The sequence below is a fragment of the Engystomops pustulosus genome, chromosome 4 (genome assembly GCF_040894005.1).
Source record: "Engystomops pustulosus chromosome 4, aEngPut4.maternal, whole genome shotgun sequence".
NCBI classification, from domain to species: domain Eukaryota; kingdom Metazoa; phylum Chordata; class Amphibia; order Anura; family Leptodactylidae; genus Engystomops; species Engystomops pustulosus.
The window spans coordinates 24,913,036-24,933,356 of record NC_092414.1 but is presented as its reverse complement, the minus strand read 5'-3'; the positions used below and the strand labels follow the sequence as shown (position 1 = coordinate 24,933,356).

At 41.7% G+C, this 20,321-nt stretch overlaps 1 long non-coding RNA gene across 1 annotated transcript; it reads left to right on the top strand.

Annotated features, from left to right (window-relative positions):
• Window positions 1–19,194: 19,194 nt before the first annotated feature.
• Window positions 19,195–19,672, top strand: LOC140128902 (uncharacterized). The gene is made up of 2 exons (XR_011855177.1): window positions 19,195–19,279; window positions 19,384–19,672. It is a non-coding gene; the product is annotated as an uncharacterized lncRNA (long non-coding RNA).
• The last annotated feature ends 649 nt before the right edge of the window (window positions 19,673–20,321 follow it).

Genomic DNA, 20,321 nt, shown 5'->3' with positions numbered 1-20,321 from the left:
GACCTGAGCGGGGAAGCAACAGATACAGGATATCTGGCGCACAATCTTAGTGAATCGCCGCACAGTGCATTGTCATTGGACAATACACTTTCTGGAACTCCGAGGGACCGGGTAAGTAAATGCGCCCTATTATGATGTACAATGTGCAGCACAATGTGTATATAACAGAGCACATCTTCCATCTTTTAGTGTGGTAGGTGAGGTGGTCAGGCCCCCTGATACTGCAGACCCCATGCTTACTACTTTTGTAGTTATGTCTCTGGTTTTAATATCCAGATGTATTTATATAATGTAGTCCTTAACTTCAAGAAAGAACATGTCCTTGTGTCTCCGCCTAATGGATACTACCATTAGTTCCTCCACTAGTATCTATCTATCCGCTCCTAAAACTATTACTGCCAGTGGGGCAGATTTACTTACCTGGTCCATTCGCGATCCAGCGGCGCGTTCTCTGCGGTGGATTCGGGTCTTCCGGCGATTCACTGACGTCCACCAGGTGTCACTGCTGCGCTGAAGTCCGCTGAGTTCACGATCCTATTCCTGGTGAAGGTAAGCGCGTGTCCAGCGACACTTTTTTTAAAAAAATGCTGCGGTTTCTCCGAATCCGTCGGGTTTTCGTTCGGCCATGCCCCTGATTTCCGTCGCATGCACGCCGGCACCAATGCGCCACAATCCGATCGCGTGCGCCAAAACCCCGGGGCAATTCAGGAAAAATATTCGGGTAAGACGTAGGGAAAACGCGAATCGGGCCCTTAGTACATGAGCCCCAATGTATTTCTTCATATTCCACTTCCATAGACCATTACAACCGATACACCCACTCTGCTCCCATTACTATACATTATGACACCCCCAACCTTCTCACTGCTGTAAACCTTTTTGTCCCACTACTAAATTCTAAAAACCGTTGCCCCCACTCATATATATACTGTGAAGAGCTCCCCCCCATCCCTCAACTTGTATATATTACACCATTTTGTCCTACTTCCAGCATTGGATTTGAATATAGGCGAAGTTTTCAAGGGGGCCCATTGTCACACAAACCACCCACTGAGTATGATACTGCCCTGTAGAGATAGTAAAGAGAGGGAGCACCAGATCCCCAATCTTAATAAATTTGCCCTTCCAGGACCTTTGAAGGTCCTCCACATGACTTCAAATTGCAGAACTGTTGCTTGTTCTGGTACCATATGTAGAGTGGATGTGTCCCACATTTTCCATTCAGCCAAGGCCCATAGCAGTCTTAATACCCCTACCTACCTCTAAATACTAAAACTTAAAGCCATGAAACATTGTTGGCCTGTGACAAGGGTCTAGAAAGGGGAAAGGTTAAAAAATAAAAATCTTCTCCTAAGGATTCCTCCTCCACAACTTAACACCTTAGGCACAAGGCCTCCAATACCCATCGACCCCATCAACAGTGACGGGTAGGAAGGGTACATGAGTGACCTCCTGAGACCCAGCGAGAAGATTTCTTTATAAATGTTTTATTTTGATTACTTTTTCCGTAATTTCTGCCTTTAGTGTCCCTTTAAGGGGATGTTTACAGTGAAAAGTGATCTATTAAATAATACATTTTCTCAACTCCTGAGAGAGACATTAGAAAAACATTGTAGAATTAATAATCCATGCCAATAAAAAATGAATTACCCTATTTGACAATCGCATACAAGACATTGCCCCAGGTACAGGGGTGACCCTATTTAGACAAAAGTTATATTTGTAAATGCCGCAACAATTTTTTTCCTATTTGTAGTGATCTTTTTTTGTAACGTGATTGAAAAAAGTTGGAATTTTTTGCTTTGAATAAAGCTATATCTTTTCTTTTCTTGCAGTATAAGACCGATATTTTTGTATAAAAACTGTTTAAAAAAACAATGTTATGAAAATGCGTAAGGCTCAGTGTATACCTGCATCGGGGGTTGCTGTTATATTTTCCATTGTAGGGGAGCATGATGGAAATTTCGGGCCAGCGTGTCGCTTCCGGCCACCTTTATTGGTATCGGCAGTGGAATCACACACCGAACTCCAGTAACGGGTGTACGTTGTCGGTGTAACGTCACCACATGACAGGGATAGTGGGGGCATGTCTTGGTCCTGAGTGGAGAATGGGGATGCGTCTTCAGGTGTGCACAAGAAGAGATGAAGTGGCTTCCAGGTAGAACTTCTCCTAATCTGTTTTTTCAGGAAACAGCATTCCTGACCATCCTTCCAGTAGTGGTTTATTATATAGATTTGACAGTAGCCCAGGGCCCAAGCCTCCTAGGGGGCCCATGCCACACAAACCACCAACACGTTTTATACTTAAGAAGACCTTCACCAATGAAATCTTAATAAATCTGTTCCTTCTCTAAATACACATGTACATAAGAGCATTTCAGAACCTTTGAAGTTCCTCCAAAGGTTTCGAACCCTCAGATTGAAAGCAGGTAAAGGTGACAGATCCTCCATTCTCCAAGAAGCTGATTCTAGCACCATATGTAGAAAGTGATTCCAGACTTGTAAGGACTATAATATTCATACAGCCCAGGGCCCCTGCCTCCCACCCCTTTAGTTTAGATGGGGAAAGTACTTGAAGTTGTCGGGAAGGGAATAAAGAGGGAAGAATCATAAACGCCCTGGAAGTTCTGTGTTCTGGCTGTTTTTGGGGTTCCGGATAGTGTTACCTCCTTGGCATTGAAGTCATTTATACCATATGGCATTTTTTAGGTGATTTTCAAGCCTTCGAGGCAGGTTTACAGAAAGGTATAAGGTCTAGGTGGGCAGAATTGCCCAAGATTTATCTTCAAGGACCTTCCCAGTTGGGATATGTTCTACAGTTTGTCCATCTCAGTGGTTGCTGTGGCCGTAAAATATATTCCATCTTAGCGTCTTTTCATGGGAAAATGACGGGGGGGGGGGGAATATGAAGTACAACTCAACTTACCCTTAAGTCAAGTTCCTTATTGGTTATTTATGAATCCACTCATAACAAATAAAAGTTTGCCAAATTAGGCCGTCTTCTTGTATGTTTTGGTTCCAGTATTAGGTCGTAGCCCGGAGGGCTAATACAACGCTGACCCTGGGGCTTCCAGAATCGGCTCCAAATGTGGTTGTCTTCTCCTGAGCCTGGTTCGCATGAAATAATCCTCTGTGTGGTTGGGATTGAGGCTTCAAAATTTACAAGATAGAGCTGTCACTTCAGGATCCGCAGGGAACCGTCGAGTGGCTTCCCTGTCAATTCAGTGTTGCTGTACATTTCCTCGATTATCTCTCCTTTCTTCTAGATAGTCTTGTGTGTTTTTGTGTTTATCCCGCTAGAAGGATATGAGGACGCTTGTGGCTAACAACCAAGGAGATTAATCAGCCGACCATTCCCTGAGTAAGAGATACTAAGCCGCCCACCAGATTGTGCTCCCATAGAGTTAATCTTGCGATGTCTCGAGGGCTTTCACTACAGATTCTAGAACAAGAATAGTTTGTTGTAAATCTAGAACTTTATGTTACGGGTCTATTATATGCAATTATTTTATATAGTGTAAGAATAATAGACCAAAAAAAATCTTTGCTCAAAAATATTGGACTTTACCCTTTTTTTTTTTTTTTTTTTTGGGGGGGGGGGGGTAATTAGCATATTAGGGGGTGAAACTATGCTAATTAAACTCTCTAGATGGGTAGTCTCGCCAGATGGGTGGTCCTGGCAACCTCTCTTCGCTTATCTCATAGTAAAAGGCTTAAAATATTGACATTAAAGGAAATTAAAATCCATCATGATAAACCAGAGACAATTACTCATAAATCCAGGCACCGAGACTGTGGTAATCTTCTTATATTTGTTATCCTCCTCCTTCCTTGAAAAAACAACTTTTAAAATTATGCTTATGAGCTTATGAAGGGCTTCTGTGGGTGTTACAAGAGCCTCTCATTGCTATAGCTTCACAGGCTGTTATACTGTGCAGGAGCACATACCCACTCCTATTGTGTGCTGAAACATCCTCTGCTGCAGTAAGATCACAGGGGAAGGGGGCAAGTGCTGAGGAGCCAGAGGCAGGCAGACAGTGTAATAGCCTGTGAAGCTAGAGTATGAAGGGGCTCCGGTAACACCCCCAGGAGCCCTTTAGGTTTGTAAAATAATCAGATTTTAGAAGTAAGGCAGCCATGGATAGCAAATAGAAGATTACCAGAGTCACGGTGCCTGAATCTATGAATAATGACTATGTATTTTGATTGTAGATTTCCTTTAAGAGCAAAATTAAATTCCCCTACCACCAGGGGTAGGTTAAAAAATAAATTAAAAAATGCAAAGCCTTGGGGTTGGTAAAGGTGGTTCAACCATTACTCAACACCCACCCTAGGGCCACAACTACAGTCATGTAGCCTTACTCCTCACCTCTCAATAGACTTCCATGTAATCTGACAAATGCATGATCTTCCGTCCATCTAATTTCCAAGGTGGAATTCCGCAGATATTTCTGAGCACATTTTCATCATCAGACAAAATATGATCAAGGTAGGTTGGCTCTGCTATTTTTGAGGGCCACATAATAGGTGACAAGTCAGTTCATGAATGTGAGAGACTATAAGAAGGACCCAATTGTACAGTAATGGGTAGCAGCTTGGGTCAGGACTGTTTGGCCATCCCTGGAAGGACACCTGGTGACTAGTGACAAAGTGTTGACTGCCCAAGTCTCATGTTTGTCACCTACCTTAGGCACCTATAACTTTGTCCACATGTATTATACTTTAAACAATACCCATAAAATCCAATAAAGACACTTGAGAAGAGTGTACCAGAAACAACTGTATTGCAGTTGGACTCCCAGCTGGAAAGTCGGCCAGCTGAGCATCACCATCTTCAATGTTACCAACTGTGGCTTAATAAAAAGAACCAAGAACAAATAAATAGTATCAAACAGTAAAAACACAAATGCAATAAAAAAAAAGGGAAGGGAGAGCGGGTCTGAGTGTCGCGGTGGAGTGTGGGAGGAGCCAGAAGGAGGAGGGGAAATGTCATGAGGTCACTCAATGGGAGTGGTGAGTGCTGCCTTTAGCAATACCCTGCCCACTGTCCCTATTTTAAAGCGCCAGACACCCCTTACTACCAGTTAACCCCTTGATGACCGGAAACGGCAGCCACCAGTCCAGGTGCACCATCCGTATTTTGTCGGACGCACATTGCAGTCACTTTACTGCGCTGCTGTGACCCACTGCTCGGAGGGAATGAAGAACTTACTGATTTGTCTAAAGAAAAACATTAACATCTATTATACTTTTGCTTAAAATTGGCAGAATCTAGTGATAAGATATCAGCGAGACCAGCGAGAGGGAGACAAAGCCGACAGTTCTCTTTGTACCCCGTGTTCATGTACGGTAATTAGCAAATTATCATCGTTAGGTGTTGGTTTATGACAGAATACAGTTTTTAACAGTTTTTAATTGTATTTTTAAAGGATATGTCATCTTTTTTGTCGGCTGCTTTCATTCGGATAGTAAAACAATTACTCAATCTGTCGCTAAATAATTGGATTTTTAAGATGTGTCTTGTTATATTATATTGTATAATTCATATCTTTTATTAATATATCGATGTGAATGGATTCCGTCCCCCCCCCTCCCACAGGCAAATCAATTGATTCATATGATCACTTCCTATGGGTAGGTCATTGACCCCTTTTATGCTTTCCTTTGCTCATATGGGAACATACGCACACAAATGTATCACCGCTCTGCGGTGGACCATATGGCGGCATACAGTGGCTGGTTTGTTTTTGAAAATTTCACTATACCCTTATAAATTACGGCTTTGTTACCATTTAAAGACGTTTTCTTCTTCTTCTTTGATGGGATTATGGGCATAACTACCAGAAGAGAAGCCATTGCTGCCCATCAAGAAAAGGGGCCCATTCCAATTCGGACATGGGAGGCAGATAGTGATGAAGGTGGAAGGTAGCATGAAAAATGTAACTTATCTTTAGAAAATTTTACTTAAATAAATCGATTATCACTGTGTTCATTATCTCTATACTGTGACATCACTGTGTGTATTATCTCTGTACTGTGACATCACTGTGTGTATTATCCCTGTACTGTGACATCACTATGTCTATTATCCTGTACTGTGACATCACTGTGTGTATTATCTCTGTACTGTGACATCACCGTGTGTATTATCCCTGTACTGTGACATCACTGTGTGTATTATCCCTGTACTGTGACATCACTGTGTGTATTATCCCTGTACTGTGACATCGCTGTGTGTATTATCCCTGTACTGTGACATCACTATGTCTATTATCCTGTACTGTGACATCACTGTGTGTATTATCCCTGTACTGTGACATCACTGTGTGTATTATCTCTGTACTGTGACATCACCGTGTGTATTATCCCTGTACTGTGACATCACTGTGTGTATTATCCCTGTACTGTGACATCACTGTATGTATTATCCCTGTACTGTGACATCACTGTGTGTATTATCCCTGTACTGTAACATCGCTGTGTGTATTATCACTGTACTGTGACATCACTGTGTGTATTATCCCTGTACTATGACATCACTGTGTGTATTATCCCTGTACTGTAACATCGCTGTGTGTATTATCCCTGTACTGTGACATCGCTGTGTGTATTATCCCTGTACTGTGACATCACTGTGTGTAATATCCCTGTACTGTGACATCACTGTGTGTATTATCCCTGTACTGTGACATCACTGTGTGTATTATCTCTGTACTGAGAAATCACTGTGTGTATTATCTCTGCACTGTGACATCACTGTGTGTATTACCCTGTACTGTGACATCACTGTGTGTATTATCCCTGTACTGTGACATCACTGTGTGGATTATCTCTGTACTGTGACATCACTGTGTGTATTATCCCTGTACTGTGACATCACTGTGTATTATCCCTGTACTGTGACATCACTGTGTATTATCCCTGTACTGTGACATCACTTTGTGTATTATCCCTGTACTGTGACATCACTGTGTGTATTATCCCTGTACTGTGACATCACCGTGTGTATTATCCCTGTACTGTGACATCACTGTGTGTATTATCCCTGTACTGTGACATCACTATGTGTATTATCCTTGTACTGTGACATCACTGTGTGTATTATCTCTGTACTGTGACATCACTGTGTGTATTATCCCTGTACTGTGACATCACCGTGTATATTATCCCTGTACTGTGACATCACTGTGTGTATTATCCCTGTACTGTGACATCACTATGTCTATTATCCTGTACTGTGACATCACTGTGTGTATTATCCCTGTACTGTGACATCACTGTGTGTATTATCTCTGTACTGTGACATCACCGTGTGTATTATCCCTGTACTGTGACATCACTGTGTGTATTATCCCTGTACTGTGACATCACTGTATGTATTATCCCTGTACTGTGACATCACTGTGTGTATTATCTCTGTACTGTAACATCGCTGTGTGTATTATCACTGTACTGTGACATCACTGTGTGTATTATCCCTGTACTATGACATCACTGTGTGTATTATCCCTGTACTGTAACATCGCTGTGTGTATTATCCCTGTACTGTGACATCACTGTGTGTATTATCCCTGTACTGTGACATCACTGTGTGTAATATCCCTGTACTGTGACATCACTGTGTGTATTATCCTTGTACTGTGACATCACTGTGTGTATTATCTCTGTACTGTGACATCACTGTGTGTATTATCCCTGTACTGTGACATCACCGTGTGTATTATCCCTGTACTGTGACATCACTGTGTGTATTATCTCTGTACTGTGACATCACTGTGTGTATTATCCCTGTACTGTGACATCCCTGTGTGTATTATTTCTGTACTGTGATACCACTGTGTTTATTATCCCTGTACTGTGACATCACTGTGTGTAGTATCTTTATACTTTGACATCACTGTATGTATTATTCTTGTACTGTGACATCACTGTGAGTATAATCCCTGTACTGTGACATCACCGTGTGTATTAGATCTGCACTGTGACATCACAGTGTGGATTATCACTGTACTGTGACATCACTGTGTGTATTATCCCTGTACTGTGACATCACCGTGTGTATTATCCCTGTACTGTGACATCACTGTGTGTATTATCCCTGTACTGTGACATCATAGTGTGGACTATCCCTGTACTGTGACATCACAGTGTGGATTATCCCTGTACTGTGACATCACTGTGTCATTATCCCTGTTCTGTGACATCACTGTGTCATTATCCCTGTTCTGTGACATCAGTGTGTGTATTATCCCTGTACAGTGACATCACTGTGTTTATTATCTCTATACTGTGACATCACTGTGTGTATTATCCCTGTACTGTGACATCACTGTGTGTATTATCTCTATACTGTGACATCATTGTGTGTATTATCCCTGTACTGTGACATCACTGTGTGTATTATCCCTGTACTGTGACATCACTGTGTGTATTATCCCTGTACTGTGACATCACTGTGTGTATTATCTCTGTACTGGCTATGTGGCTAACTAGTCTTGTAAGGAAAGCAATAAGCGAGAAAGATAAAGCGTTTAAGGTGCATAAACGTGAAGGTAGCGATGAGGCATTACAGGATTATAGAGAGAAAAATAAATCCTGTAAAAAGCAGATAAAGGCCGCAAAAATAGAGACTGAGAGAAATATTGCCAGGGAGAGCAAAAATAATCCCAAATTATTTTTCAAGTATATAAATGATAAGAAACTAAAAACAGAGAGTGTGGTTCCCCTTAGAAATAACATGGGGGTCATGGTGGAAGGAGATGAGGAAAGGGCCAATCTACTGAATGTCGCCTTCTCAACTGTCTTTACCCAGGAAAATCCCCTGGTGGAAGACACAATGAGGAATAATGTAAATTCTTTTTATAATGTCAACAGTTTAACCCAGGAAGAGGTACGGCGCCGCCTCGCAACCACTAAGATAGATAAATCACCGGGGCCAGATGGCATACACCCCCGGGTTCTGCATGAATTATGTACGGTGATAGACAGACCGTTATTTTTAATATTTGAAGATTCACTGAGGACTGGTTATGTTCCACAGGACTGGCGCATAGCAAATGTGGTACCAATATACAAAAAAGGATCAAATAGCAATCCTGGAAACTACAGACCTGTGAGTCTAACTGCTGTGGTGGGGAAAATATTTGAGGGGTTTATTAGAGATTCTATCCTGGAGTATCTCACTGTGCACAACCTTATAACCCAGGGTCAGCATGGGTTTATGAGAGATCGGTCCTGTCAGACTAATCTGATTGGTTTCTACGAGGAGGTAAGTTCAAGACTGGATCTGGGGGACGCTGTGGATGTTGTATATCTGGACTTCTCAAAGGCATTTGACACCGTGCCACATAAAAGGTTGGTATATAAAATGAGACTGCTGGGAATAGGAGAAAATCTGTGTATCTGGGTAAGTAATTGGCTTAGTGATAGAAAACAGAGGGTGGTCATTAATGGCACATTCTCAGATTGGGTTGATGTTACCAGTGGAGTGCCACAGGGGTCAGTATTGGGGCCACTTCTTTTTAATATTTTTATTAATGACCTTGTAGTGGGTTTACACAGTCAAGTTTCAACATTACAGATCTCTGTACTGTGACATCACTGTGTGTATTATCCCTGTACTGTGACATCACTGTGTGTATTATCCCTGTACTGTGACACCACTGTGTTTATTATCCCTGTACTGTGACACCACTGTGTGTATTATCCCTGTACTGCGACACCACTGTGTGTATTATCCCTGTACTGTGACATCACTGTGTGTAGTATCTTTATACTTTGACATCACTGTGTGTATTATCCCTGTACTGTGACATCACTGTGTGTATTATCTCTGTACTGTGACATCACTGTGTGTATTATCCCTGTACTGTGACATCACTGTGTGTATTATCCTTGTATTGTGACATCACTGTGTGTATTATCTCTGTACTGTGACATCACTGTGTGTATTATCTCTGTACTGGGACATCACTGTGTATTATCCCTGTACTGTGACATCACTGTGTGTATTATCCCTGTACTATGACATCACTTTGTATGTTATACCTGTACTGTGACATCACTGTGTATATTATCTTTGTACTGTGACATCACTGTGTGTATTATCCCTGTAGTGTGACATCACTGTGTGTATTATCCTGTACTGTGATATCACTGTGTGTATTATCTCTGTACTGGGACATCACTGTGTGTATTATCCCTGTACTGTGACATCACTGTGTGTATTATCCCTGTACTGTGACATCACTGTGTGTATTATCTCTGTACTGTGACATCACTGTGTGTATTATCCCTGTACTGTGACATCACTGTGTGTATTATCCCTGTACTGTGACATCACTGTGTGTATTATCCTTGTATTGTGACATCACTGTGTGTATTATCTCTGTACTGTGACATCACTGTGTGTATTATCTCTGTACTGGGACATCACTGTGTATTATCCCTGTACTGTGACATCACTGTGTGTATTATCCCTGTACTATGACATCACTTTGTATGTTATACCTGTACTGTGACATCACTGTGTATATTATCTTTGTACTGTAACATCACTGTGTGTATTATCCCTGTAGTGTGACATTACTGTGTGTATTATCCTGTACTGTGATATCACTGTGTGTATTATCTCTGTACTGGGACATCACTGTGTGTATTATCCCTGTACTGTGACATCACTGTGTGTATTATCCCTGTACTGTGACATCACTGTGTGTATTATCCCTGTACTGTGATATCACTGTGTGTATTATTCCTGTACTGTGACATCACTGTGTGTACTATCCCTGTACTGTGACATCACTGTGTGTATTATCCCTGTACTGTGACATCACTGTGTGTATTATCCCTGTACTATGAGATCACTGTGTGTGTTATCCCTGTACTGTGACATCACTGTGTGTATTATCCCTGTACTGTGACATCACTGTGTATTATCCCCTGTACTGTGACATCACTGTGTATTATCCCCTGTACTGTGACATCACTGTGTGTATTATCCCTGTACTGTGACATTACTGTGTGTATTATCTCTGTACTGTGACATCACTGTGGCCTATATTCACTTGAGGCTGTGCGCCAGTTTTCTGGCAGGCTTTGCCACTGAATCTGGTGCTCTCTTTACACTACACAGTAGTAAATGTGGGCATGTGTGTATTATCTTATCTCTATCTTTATGTGTGTATTATTTTAGCCATTTTTTAAATGTGTTGCTAAACTTGTCATGTCTATAATCAATCTTAAAGTAAAATAATTTTGATTCGAATGATTTAGACTTTTATGGGTGCAACAATTCCAATTATTTTTTCCTTTTAATTGTATTGATATGAATAATGTCAAAGGGTATTTTCGTAATCAAGGGAACCTATCACCAGGGACACTTATTTCCGCTAAAAACAGGTTGCAAAAACCCATCACACCTGCAGTGCAAATTTACATGACATTTTCATTACTATGTAATTGTGTGTTTTTTATCTAGTTTATTAAAATAAACACTGAACAATTAAAACGGTATCGCTGTCATGTCATTCTTGATAAAATTACAATAATTGTGAGTTTTAACTTCCCTGGCTTCCTGCCAGAATCGTGTGCTGAGTCCCAAGGTTTGCTTTGGTTTGGATGCAAAAAAAAAAACAAGTGACTTGTCTGTGCTGCTCACTCACTCCTCAGCTCTCAGCCCCCACCTTTGTACTCCTGTACAGCTCCTCCCTCCCCCACTGATGTCCCTCCCCCAGGCTATGACCTCTGCCTCTGTGTCAGTGAAGCAGCAAGAGGGAAGAGTTGTACAGGAGCAAAGGTGGACGCTGGGAGCTGAGAGAGCTGTTTTAAAAAAGAAAAAAAAAATGCATCCAAATTAAAGCAATCCCTGGGACTCACCATAGGATTCTGTCAGGAAGTCGGGAAAGTTAAAACACACAATTATATTGCAATGAAAATGTTAAGAGAAGGCCCACAGACATATTTGAAATGCAGGTCTAATTTGCTTTTGCAACCTGTCTTTAGTGAAAATGAGCTTCATGTTGACAGGTTCCCTTTGAATACTTTATAATCAGTGGGGCATAAAGGACATCTACCACCAGATTATCGGTGGTAGACTGTCCTATAATGGATGTCTGTTACCTCTTCCTCTGATAGAACCTGTTCCAGCCAAATCCAGGGCTCCAGTAATGTAACGTTATAAAATATGCAAATAAGCCTGAGGCACTCAGGCTCACGTCACCTGAGAGCTTCATGGCTCTGCCACTATATAATCATGACCGCAACAACCCCCCCTCCCCGGCTCATAATTATTCACCCCTCTGCCCGCCCGCTATCCTCAGACATCCGGTGACATCCTTTCCTTTTATTATTTTATATAATGCACATCATCCTCTTCCGTTAATGTATCTTCGCTGGATTCCTTGTCCAGCTGCACTGGTAACCTTTCCGGCCACGCAATTATAAAAAAAGAAGATAAAGCCAACTCAGAGAAGAGGACAAGCCCAATAGTGATTTCATGAACTATTAATCAGATTTTTTTAAAGAGGTTGTCCAAGGGTATAAAAAATTCCTCGGTGGCCGGGATGGGGCAGGTTAAAAAATAATAACCATATACTTACCTCCTGTTCGTTTACATAGGCACGACCAGAGAGATGGCAGCACTGGATGCTGGGAGGATGCTGGGCGGTAAATACATGTTTATTTTTTTTAACCTCTACCTGCACTTCTGTCACTCTATGGTATCAGTGCCGTAAAGGCACAGGTATTACATCCTGTCTGCGTGTCAGTATGGGGCTGCTAATATCGTTAAGCAGCCCCATACTTGGATTAGCTGATACTGTGGGGCCCCCGGATCCTTGTGTGGAGGGCGAGGGCCGGATCTACAATGGCAGAAACCGGGGCCCCATAGAGAGAGGGCTGATCCCTGGGCCCGGCACAAGTGCTTCTGTAGCTCCAATGTAGATCCGGCCCTATCTGCCCCATCCCGGTCACTCAAGGGTTTATTTATACCCTCGGACAACCCCTTTAATGTAAATTATTCTGAAGAATTCCCATAATATTCCCCCTGGGTGTTGACATCCATGACAAGAATGCACATCATCACACCAGCCCTACAGTAACAGATGCTTATGGCAGCGTATTAATGGCAAGCTGTCACTTTAACAAGTGAAAGCTCCCCCCTACATTAGGGGCAGATGCCCGTAGTGCCTCATACTTTAGCCTATAAATGGAGCGAGTCTATGAAACATCATATAAAAGAAATCCCATTGATCTTACAGGCGCATAAAAATGTCACATGGAATGTGTCCCCGGGGTGAGGGGAGAGAGACACATGGCTGGAAGGAGCGGATGCAGCGCGGGAATGGATGCCTTAAATTATTCTCCAGGCTTTGTTATAGCGGAGATGATGAACGATGGCGTATTAGTGATGCCAGCACCAGCTACGCCTAATCCCTCCGCAGTTCAAAGCGCTTGGTGCCTCAATTTTATCAGAAGAAACCAAACCGGGAAGTGATCACCGGGCCGGTAATCTGTTAACCCTTGACTTTTAAGGGTCATATGATAATTAGGGGATTGCCTTTCACGGTTGATGGCCTCTATTTGTCAGCGTCTCAGTGACATTTCTTATCCTCGTATTGCCAGGTGTGCGCAGAGAACAGACACATTAACTACCCGGAGACAATAGGCCGGAGGATGTATGTAACCCATTACCCGCATGGCGGCTTTTATTAGTTCATGTCGCTAATTGCAGAAATAAGAAGCCGCTCCTTCTCAGATTTCCTGCATTTTGAAAAATATGGAAGAGACAAGTCACCCGTGAGATGTGAATATTTCCTAATTCGAAATATGATCATTTATTGCTATATCAATTCCCAATTTACTGAAAGAAGTAGAAGTCGAGCACCAGTGGAGATCTTCTTAAAATGATTTTTCTTTATTTCCTCATATTAAAAGCCATATAGAAAAATATATATATTGTAGACACGTTTTGGACAGAAGTCCTCAGTCTTGTTACGACTAAGGACCGTTGTCTGAAACACATCAACAAGATATATATTTTTTTCTATATGGCTTTTATGCCATATACCATGGTACGCCCTGACCGGCATCTGGACATAGGTGACATGCGGCTGGAGAGGTGGTGGGGTGAACGCTGTTCCCCCCTCTACATAGAGATCCATGGTGCCCTGCCATACATAAGGGGAAAGATCTTTCTCCGGTCTATGGTACCGTGGAGTGACACACGTCTGTGTTGACCGTACCGCAGGCACGGCCAGATATCTCATGTGTATGAGACCTTAAAAATTTTTAAGAAGAGGTCCACCCGTGCTGGACTTGTCCCATGCAAGTGGAGCCTGTTGGCTGGATTGAACATGCTCCGCGTGGTAGGAGAGATCTGGAGTCTATTGTTCTTTGAATTCCCAGTTTACCAGGTACTTATTTCCTCAAACATCCTGAACATCAACCGGGTGATGAATCTAGTAAAGTTTAAAGCCCACTTTCCACAGCTACTTGTGTAGGTCTCAAAAATTGTCCTTGTGTCATCCGCACCAAGTGGCAAAAAAAAAAAATGGCTGGAAATTGATGTCTTTAGCGTGTCCCAACCTCTTAAGGGGTTATATGATGGTGTTAACTGCTAACTGATCCCTAATCCCACACCATGTTTTGAGACTTCTTGTAGGTCATACTTGGTGTTAAGGGGGCTGCCTTTCAAGGTAGAAAAGGAGGTATTGTTTTCCATTTAACACCTTGGAAAACTTATTTGCATTCTTCCCAGAATTCCCTAGTGGTGCAGCTGTGGGTTTAAGTCTCCACACACCTTTAAGGTGGCCTTAATTGGCAATCTCTCCTTAAGGAGAACACCTACTGTCTGACCCTATGCTAACTGACACCAGTCATCCATATTTTCCATGTTCCCATAGACTTCGTAATGAAGGCTGGAGCCGCAAACACAGACGGGAGAGGACCTTCTCTAAGTTTTCTACACAGATCTGTGTGCATGGGTCCATTGAAATATATGTGTCAAGTCTTAAAAAAAACAAACGGGACACAGACAAAAACAACATTTGTGTGTGTGTAGGCTAAGGGCCCCAAAGCATCGGCACGGTTCACCTCAAAGAATCATGTAGGTTCAAGCTGAAATGAAGATATAGAGTGGAAAATACGATTGTATATATGTGTTATGATAAGTAAATTGAACCTGTTATACTGGTGTGAGGTAACAACCTCAGTAAACTAGAAGGGCAGACAAGGACAGTGAGTCCCAGCTGTCCCTACCTAATTGCCCAGCCTATCCTAAGAGGTAGGTGACAACTGGTCGATCTTCCCTTCCAAAGTACAGAGAGACAATGGCTGGACAATATAAATATAAAAGAGTAGTCAACAAATACAGGTCAGCACCAAGAGAACAGTACAATACAGAATCAATAGGCAACGCATATGGTCAATTCATTGAAAATACAGACATCAGTATAGCTAGCTCCAAAAAACACTTTTAGCAAGCACTGGTGAAATGGTAGACAAACCCTTTATAAGAGATCAAAGTCCCGATCCATAAGATTACTGGGCCATTTCCCTGAAATTCAGACAAAGCATACTAGCAGGGGAGACATGTGAGTGGAGGAAGATTCTGTCCATCGCAGCTAGTTTAACTGTCTGCAATCCACAGGAGACAAACAGGTGTACTGGCAGTCCCCGAGTTATGTACAAGATAGGTTCTGTAGGTTTGTTCTTAAGTTGAATTTATATGTAAGTCGGAACTGTATATTTTATAATTGTACCCCAGCCAATTTTTTTTTGGCCTCTGTGACAATTGAATTTTAAAAATGTTGGATTGTGTTCAGAACAAGGATCAATGATAAAGCTTAATTGCAGACACCTCTGCCTACGGCTAAAGTACAGAAAATTACCAAATACCAGAGGTTCGTTTGTAACTAGGGCTCGTCTGTAAGTCAGGTGTTCTTAACTAGGGGTTTCCGCCTGTATTGGAAATCAATTAAGACAGCCAGGGAATGAATAAAGCAGTGTTCAGACTAGTAAGGACAGAAGAATGGACAAAATCAAATTCATCAGCACATCCACAGGTCAGAGGATGTTTCTGAATCCTGATTGGGCACAGATGATACATTGCCCTTTGATTACTCACATAAAAACTTCTTAGGATATGTACCTAATTTACAGTATAATGAAATACCGTATATATTTGAGTATAAGCTGAGTTTTTCAGCACAATTTTTGTGCTGAAAAAGCTCACCCTCTGGTGCTCACCCCAGACATGTTCTTCTATGCTTACTCTTGGGTCGGCTTTTACTTGAGTATATACAGTATTTAATTTAATATTTTGTGGCTTTCAGGATACATAAATACAATATAGAACAGGATAGGAAGTGACTTGAATTACTTCAGCCTTCTATAAGACTAGCCCCAGAGAATTACAGGGTGCTGAAAGATGACTGGGGGTTCCATACTGAAATATTTAAACCCACTCACCAAAACTGGATTGGATACCTGACCTATGATTGAATACCCCACTGTCCAGCAATGGGGGAATAGGAAAATTCCCAGTAGTCCCACCAAATCTAAGCTGGTCATGGAGATAACAATTCTATACCCAAGAATTTCTGTTCAAGCCACTTCATTACATATTCATGAAATTTCACCCTGAGTTAATCCATACTTTAAATTGGCTAAGATTTTTTTTTTTTTTTTTTTCCCACCCGCATAATTTTTGTTTCCATTCATATTCGGAGCAGTGTTGTTTGAAAAAATGTGCGGTTTTATACATCTCTCTCATCTCTCGGCCAATTATTGCCGTGCTAAAACAATAGTGGTGTGTAATAGCGTCATTCATAAGCCGCGGCAATACCTCTGTCATAATGTGCCATCACACCGTACGCCGTTTCAGCGGGAAGATCTAACGCACACAACAGGAGCACATAAAAATATCCACACTAAAAGAAATAAGAAAGTTATGAGCGATATTGTGTCATTACTTAAAATAAGTGCGTTAAAATAGATTTCCTGGCCGCGATGTATTTGCACTTTGTGCCTAGTTATCAGAACATACACAGAAGCTTTTCAGATTTCACAAGCACTTGGCTTCAACTGCGGTCATCCATCATGGAGGCCGGGAAAGAGGCTGACTGTTGTATACTTACCAACTGTACGGAAATGGCTTGGCTAACCAAGCAAATTTAGTCAAATTTTGGTATGACATGGTCTCTTTGGTGAACCTAACGTATCTGCTGCTTGAGGAGAGCTATAGAATGGCGCCCCCTCCAGTGGTAATATATAAGGTTATTTTATTTGAAAGTGGGTTCTCCATGCAGTGCAGACATCAAATGTGAAGAGACGCTATTTTTAAGAGTTCCCTTGAAGCTGTCCCCCATTTTGCTGCAGCTGGTGCTTCCCGAGGCAAGAGGCTCAACGTCCCTCAAGGCTGGTGGACCCCTGCACGGTCTTAGTGGGTTGTTAGGATTAGTAAGTTTTAGAGTTGGATAGAATTTCTTTGGGTATCTCAGATAATATAATTCTGGGGGCCAACCCTCTGTCAGTTCCTTCTAAATAGTCCATAGTAGAACCCAAATTTAGTTGCATTGAGTAGGACCTTGTGTTATAGCTAGGGACTACTGAATAATCTATTGGCACACTGCTAGGCCAGTTTCATCCTGCTAAAGTACACATTGGCAAATAACCTTTGGTACATTGCTCCTGGTTTCTTTGCAGATTTTTACCCTTTTAAGGATAGGCAATCACTTAAAGGGTTTGAAAAATCCAGTAGATTCGGTCAAATTTGGTTATGACATGGTCTTAGTGTGACTAAGGCTTATCCCAAAGAGGATAGGTTGTTTTATGCGTTATGGTCGTTACAATTTAGAGTTGGACTATCATTCTGTTGGCCAACCCTTCATGAATTCTTCTAAATAGACCCCGGTTCCCCCCAAATGTGGTTGCATTCACCTGGACCTCTTGTTCTAGCTAGGGCCCACCTGAGGATCCTTTATAATATGTATATTCCTTTTAATTGATGGTCTTAGCTCAAATAAAGCTAAAGGAAAATTACCAGACTTTACCAGAGTCAGACTGGCCCGACAGAGTGCCAAAGGTTCCTACAGCGGGCCCTGGCTCTAAACAATTGTGGGCCCTATGTTTGTAATTCTATCTTTGATTTCTTGGAGAACATCTAACTTTTCATATTTCGAAGTAATCATCCCTCATTCTGTCACTTCATCTCATTTAGAAATATATAGAAGGGAACCGGAATGGGTGAGGTTTTGGGTATGTAGAATGATCAGCTTAAGAGGCGTAACAAGCTCGATATTGCCTGGGTCATGGATGATGTAAGAAACGTATAGGACAACCTGAGTAGGGGATATTTTTCCAGTCTGTGGTACTTCCAAAAATGTGCAGAGCTGTAGTGACCTATTCTCATCTATAGAGTCTACTTACCCATCTAATTCTGGCTCCACCATGTAAGTGTCACACTCTACGACCTGTTGGGTTCTTGGCCTACACTTGGACCGATGTCTAGTTGAGTTCCCCAAAACTTCACTTTACTGACCTCCCGTTACTGATTTTGTCTGTATGTATTTGATCATCTTTTTGTCAAACCCATCAAAAACCCAATTGAAAGGTTTGGGCGCTGAGCCAATTAGCTGATTACAGGGACTCGGAGTTGAAAGAAGTTGCTTCCTCCTGTAGAGTCTCAGCTCCAGTTTTCTTTCAATGTGAGCCACAGCTGTAGTTGTGACTTTTGGACATGTGGTTTATGCTTATTTATGGCAATCTTTGCCAACCAGATGCTGTTCTCAATCTTATTTTTTCAATATCCATGTTTTATCCATATTTTAGCAAATACCTTCCACACAATAGGCCAACCCCTTCAGTAGGATGGATGCCAACAATCAAAGAAGATCTGCCTTAATGATTTGGAATATTTGCATATGTCGGACTCTTAAGCTCACTGAGGACTCCTCCATCCTGATGTAGTGGTCCAATAGCAGGTGACTAGAAACGGGTAATAGTACAATACTTCAATGCTCCATCGTTCAAAGGGAGACTTTTGGTCCCTATTTAGTATAAACACTTCCAGAGAATGTGTGGACCCCTCAAGTTTATACTTTTTTGTGCTTTTCTTGCAGCATTTTTATTTGTTTATCTGAATTAGAGAAAAAATAATTGACGTTAACATGTGTTTTTCCAGTTGCAGAAGAAAGCGTCCATCAGTCGGGAGACTTTCGGTCCCTCTTTAGTACAGACACTTCCCAAGTTTTAGTGGGTCGACCCTCCAAATGACTCTGTGAGTTTATACTTTTTTATACTATTATTTTTTCAGCGTTGTTTTTGTTTATCTGAATTAAAGGAAAAATAATTTACTTTACCGTTTTGTTTTTCCGATTGCAGTAGAAAACGTTCAGCAGTCGGGGAGCAATCTAACCTTGATTCACAGTGAATTAAATCATCTGTCTCAGTGAAAAGAGAATCAGCTGGGGTCTTTCTAATTCCACGTGAAGGCTCCTTTCCATCTCAAGGAAGCAGAACACCACCACTGATGAGCAAAATGGCACCCCACCGGAGAATCATTTCACAAAACGATATGGTTTCCCTTCCAATTTGCTGCTAGATCATTGAGCATGATAAAAGTACAACATGGAATCATATTTTATGATACATGGTGGTTTAAGACGTGAAATAGACTGTATTTCCAACTTTTTAATGTATTTTTCCATCCTTGTCTCAGATAAGTTATTATAAAAATTACTTTCCTCTTTGGTCAAAGATTGGAAATCTCAAGGTATGTAAATATTTTAAGAGATTTGTTATCCAAATGTGGATTCACTGTGTCTCGGGTGATGTAGTTTTCATACTTTTACCTCCATATTGTGGTAGGGGGGACATTTATCATGGCTTCTTTGCCAGAAAACGGGTAAAAGCTCTGAAAACCGCCAGACATTGTGATTATTATCCTCTTTACACCAGCTCAATGCCAAGACCTGTTCTTGCCCCTCACCTGTCCACCACCTAGACCATACAAACATTGACCTTGACCATCAGGAGGCCCAACCTCTTGATGTATACGGTGGCACCAGAAGGGCAGGGATTCCATAATTTCCCCCATGGACTTTTATGCCAAGGCCATTGAGGCACAATATATGAGAGTTGTCCAGGTCTTGGTGAAAGATGGTCTGGGTGGGACAGATGGCACAGGAGAACGGGCACCAAGGTTCAGACAGTGACCAGATCTAAGGGCAATCCTAGGTTATTAGCAGGACGAGTTTGTCCAATATAAAGACAAGATGAACAAGAAATCCATGGCCGATGAAGCAGTAGAATAGGAAAAT